Raw genomic sequence first — 5,867 nt, forward strand, 5'->3', positions numbered from 1 at the left:
TGAAAGTTCTTGAAGCAGAATCATGACACGAAAACAGTTCAAGTAAGATTTTCACTCGAAATAAGATTGTTATAGTTGTAGAAATTGAATCAAAGTTTGAACATGAATATTACCTTGAATTAGAAAGATAACCTACTGTAAATAACAAAGGTTCCTTGATCTTAGATGATTACTTGGAATGGATTAGAAAGCTTGAAAGTAGACTTGCAAACTTGGAAGTATTCTTGATTTTTATGAGACTATACTTATGGAATTTATGAAGAACACTCAGAACATGAAGATGGAACTTGAGAGAGATCAATTAGATGAATAAAATTGAAGAATGAAAGTGTTTGTAGGTGCTTTTGGTCGTTGGTATATGGATTAGATATAAAGGATATGTAATTTTGTTTTCATGTAAATAAGTCATGAATGATTATTAATATTTTTGTAATTTTATGAGATATTTCATGCTAGTTGCCAAATGATGGTTCCTAAATGTGTTAGGTGACTTACATGGGCTACTAAGAGCTGATCATTGGAGTGTATATACCAATAGTACATACATTTAAAAGGTGTGTATTGTACGAGTACGAATACGGGTGCATACGAGTAGAATTGTTGATGAAACTGAACTAGGATGTAATTGTAAGCATTTTTGTTAAGTAGAAGTACTTTGATATGTTTCTTGAAGTCTTTAAAAAGTGTAAGAATACATATCAAAACACAATATGTATATACATTCTAATGGAGTCGTTAAGTCTTCGTTAGTCGTTACATGTAAGTGTTGTTTTGAAACCTTTAAGTTAACGATCTCAATTAATGTTGTTAACCCAATGTTTATTATATCAAATGAGATGTTAAATTATTATATTATCATGATATTATGATGTATGAATATCTCTTAATATGATACATACATTAAAATATCGTTACAACGATAATCGTTACATATAAGTTTCGTTTCGTAAATCTTGAGTTAGTAGTCTTGTTTTTACATATGTAGTTCATTGTTAACACACTTAATGATATATTTAAATATCATTTTATCATGTTAAATATAGTGTATCAATATCTTAATATGATACATATGTATTTAGTAGACGTTATCATAACGATAATCGTTATATATATCATTTCGAGTTTCTTAACTTAGTAAACTCATTTCTTATGCATATCACACATTGTTAATATACTTAGTGAGATACTTACTCATCATAATCTCATGTCAACCATATATATATGTCCATATATACCACAACATGTAGTTTTCACAATTTTGTAACGTTCGTGAATCGCCGGTCAACTTGGGTGATCAATTGTCTATATGAAACTTATTTCATTTAATCAAGTCTTAACAAGTTTGATTGCTTAACACGTTGAAAACATTTAGTCATGTAAATATCAATCTCAATTAATATATATAAACATGGAAAAGTTCGGGTCACTACAATCAAGAAGCTAAAAAGCTTGATCCTTTAATGATGATGATGATGTCGTGTAGAAGAAGAGAAGAAGAAGAAGAAGAAGAAGAAAATTTAAACTTACAATTTTTAGTGTGAGAAAGACTAGAGAGAGAATTAGAGAGTAAGTGTGTGTAAAATGTGAATGAGATCAAGTGTGAAATAGGTGAAATAAGGCTTGTATTTATAGTGGTGGAGGGTGTGCTTGGTGTATCAAAACCGTAGGGACATGGGGGGGACAAGGGGGACACCTTTTTGCTTTTTGCTTAGTGGTGGTCTAACTTTGTACTTATTGTTAGGATCCCATGCAACATGTGTGGTAATGGTTAACAAAAATACTAGTATGTTGGCTCTTATAAATGGGTTTTTTTCCTACATCTTAATGGGTCATTAATCCATATAAATTAGACTAATTAAATGGTCCATTAGCTAGAGTAGGGTGGGCTTAAGTCCAATAAGGCAAAAAGTCCAACAAGACTAACTAGTGTGCATTAGTAAATTACTAAGCGTAATTAAGCAACCAATAAGCCAAGTAATTGTTATTAATAAATAACAATTAATATTACGTAGTCATAATATTCCAATTATGACAAAAGTTAAACGTGTACCAAGTACATAGCTCGTTTCAAACGACAAGTGACAATAATGGTCGTAAAAGCATTCGAGGATCAAGTTAAGTGATTACGCACTTAATAACACGCTGTAAGGTATTAACCAAAGTAATTATCATGAAATAAGATCCAAGAGCATAAACTAGCTCAGTACGCACAAATACGCAGTTTCGTGAAAGTATAGATCACAAAAATATAAGTCGAAAAAGTCGGGTCGTTACATTACCCACCTGTTAAAAAGAATTTCGTCCCGAAATTTTGAGGAGTGATTAACAACGATACCGTATTTGAAGAAGAAGGAGCGTATTAAAGTTTCGAGAGACTCGTGGGCTCAGAAGTGAGCTATTTACCTTGAAAGGTACTTGAGCGTATAAAAGTAAGAATAGGTATATGCCGTTAATTAAGTCTCTTGTCCTAAGAGATCAACAATTTGATTTCGTTTCTTGATAATATGAATATGTCATCTGAATATATACTCACAAAAGGAAAGATGATGTTTTTAGCCTTACAGGCATCTTCAGTAAGCTGAATGCATGAAATGCATCATGAATGTTACCAAACTCATCTAAAACATTAAGCGCTTATGTCGCAATACAAAGCTGACAGATAGAACGAAAAACATGGTGATCACAACATACTGCATGTGAACTTATCCTTGGATGGAATAAAAGCACAGTTCCATAATGTAACTTTATCCTTTCAGTTACATGTTGAAGTTATGGTCAACATCGACTAGAACAACATATAGTTGTAACCAACGAAGGAAGGAATATGTAGAGTAACCACATCTGTGTTATAGATGTTTTAAGCAGTCCCTTCTAAGAGGATAACAAGATTGATAGAATCTTAAAATATTTTACATTACATTTCCGAAAGAGAATCGCACGAAAGGTGTGATCTTTGAACGAGAGTGAACTCTTCGAGCGGTTTGTTCTGAATTTATCCTTATACTTAAGGGGGTGCGCGGATGAGAAGATACGTGAACTCTTGGTCCTAAAGAATGGTTTACTCTAAGTGGAAAGAATTTCAAAAATGATTTCTTGTACCTCAACGTACTAGATCATAGAAATGATGTTTACGAGGGTGTTGCGATTAGTCGTGAAATATTGAGAGTAAAACCCACCTAGTGCCTTTCCTACAATGGGGTGACCACTGAGTGGGCCTCAGAAAACTGATTTATCGGCCCGCGTTTTTGCCATGTCTAACCTTAAGAGGAACATTTTATGAGTTTAAAGACTTCCTAACAACATTTATAAAACTGCAATCCAAAGTGGCTCAAGAGTTTTTAACAGAGATTTTAATCGTAAGCTTCATCCCTAACGGAGGACGAAAGGAAATGTGATTAATACAAAAACCTTTAATAAAATCAACCAAGAAAGTTTTGAAAAACCTTTAAACATTTAATGTAATAACATAAACGAAACGAAGTTCTTAGTGAATTTGGAAATATGTACAACGTGTACCATTTTGCACAAAACTATTTGACTTAAGTTAAACAACTCAATAAATGAGCGATTTTTAAATAAGTAAAGGTAAATTAATTAACTTAATTATATACATACATATATGATAATTATAAATCGCATAAGTGACAGAAAAATTTTATTACTTTCATTTGTCCATAAATCTCGTGAGGACCGCACAAATAAACAACGTGTAAAATTTTTTGATATCATAGTTTTTCGTATTTCAGAGGTTACGAGTTGAAAAAGATCGAATGAAAAATCTTTGAATTATCGGGTGACATGTTACTTGGTAATGAAAACTAATGAATTAAATATAGTTTTGATAATTATCAGAACATAAATCTTTGGGCCAAAAAATGTTCATGTGCGAAGCCGTTGCTAAAAAAAAGTGAGGTATGAAGGATAGAGCATGATGACGAGAAGTTAATCGCTTCTTGACTTTGCAAAATGCCAAACAGGTTATGACTAATATTAAAGTCAGAATACATGTGTTAATATCACTAAATGAGAATCCCCTGGAATAAGTCAGGACTTAGAGTTATGTAAGAAAGAGTATCGCTCCAACAGGTGTGGCAGATAAGATCCCTGGGGTAACGCAATAATTTTGAATGGTTTAAGTGTTAGTGGATACTCAATGGCTCTGCATGACGTGGCAGTAAGTGTCTTCAACACATACATACATACATGAATCTGTCGATTTCGACGGTTGTAAAGTCTTCATGATGACTTGGATACGAATAAGCAACGAAACAATTGTATAATAAGCAACGAAAATTTTATAGAAATCGTTTTAGGTGACAATGTAAGAAAGAAAACAAAGTTCTTAGTAAACTAGAGTTATGTACAACATGTACTATTCTAAGTAAAATATCTTTTGAATAAGAGAATTGATTTGTAAAAGTGAAAGTAAAATTTCATATGTACTAGTCAAAAATAAGTAATTATTTAATTTGTTATATATAACATATACTGTTTCTAAAATTTGTACGAATGGCAATAAAATAAATTTATTTTTATAAAACTTTGAGAGGATCGCATTGTAAAATAGTGTGTGTAAACAAAATTTTCATATTTTGGAGGTTACAAGTTGGAAAAAGATTGATAAGGATAGAGTAAAAGATTTTTAAAATTTTGGGTGATATTTGAGCAACAATGTCACGAGGTAATGAAAACTATTGAATTTAAATGTGGTTGATGACTATTAGTACGGCATAAGTCCTTTGACCAAAAATGCTTAAGTGTAAAGTTGTTGCTTATAAGTGAGATACGAATGGGAGAGTATGAGGATGAGAATTAACCACCCATTGATTTTGGAAAAATTTCGAACTAGTATGACTAATACCGAAGTAAGAAGGATGATGGTGTGATTATCATCAAATAAGAAATCTCTTGGAATAAGTTAGGATTCAGAGTCGCGTAAGAATGAGTATCAAATAAGATTCTTGGGTATTCTTCAATATAGAATTTGAATCGCTGAAGTGACGGGATACAATTTCCTTTATGTATCGTTGTGCAAGTTCGTCCATGGTATCGGTTTCTTTCATGGCTAGAAAGTGGGCAAATTTGGTGAGACGGTCAACAATAACCCAGATAGTGTCCTAACCGCCTACCATTTTTGGTAGCTTCGTGATGAAATCCATTGTTATTCTCCATTGTGGGATTTCGGGTTGTTGTCATGCAACTAATAAGGTTCAGCTTCGGGCTACTTCTCTCCCCGTAACTATTAATGGCTCACCTTTCTCGCGAATAATCTTCTTACTATAAATAACCTTCGCTTTCTTCCTTAAAAGCCAGTCTGTTCTAACTATTTCATCAAAGCTTCCTAACTTGATGAGTATTAGGTTACTCCTAAAGTCGATTCCAACTATTACATCAAGCTCCCTAAGTTGATGGGTGTTAGGTTAATCTTAAGGTTCATTCCAACCAAATCTTATTATACTACCGTGAAAAATTCTATCAATCTTCTCAAATAACATCTGCTTGTGCATAGGTAACTAATCCTTTCTAACTACTACTTCAAAACTTCTAAGTTTTGTTGACATGAGGTCATCTCCTGATGACCCACCTGTTAATTTTAAGGTACTAACTTAATGTATTCCTCTATCTCTGCAAGCTTACCATTAGCTTGTCCTATAAAATACTTAACTCTCATGGTTGTTAATGGCTTATTAGTCATAACACTAAGGTTCTTAGATATAAGGTTTCTATTGTTCTAGTATTAAACAACTCCTGAGACAATAAAACATTGTGACGAAACGTACCCTAACTAAAATCAGGATCTTTGCGAGTCTCCATAGCTGAGATAACGATTGCTCTATCGCAAGTAAGTCCAAAGTTTTTCCTATTTA

The sequence above is a fragment of the Rutidosis leptorrhynchoides genome, chromosome 6 (genome assembly GCF_046630445.1).
Source record: "Rutidosis leptorrhynchoides isolate AG116_Rl617_1_P2 chromosome 6, CSIRO_AGI_Rlap_v1, whole genome shotgun sequence".
Taxonomy (NCBI): Eukaryota; Viridiplantae; Streptophyta; class Magnoliopsida; order Asterales; family Asteraceae; genus Rutidosis; species Rutidosis leptorrhynchoides.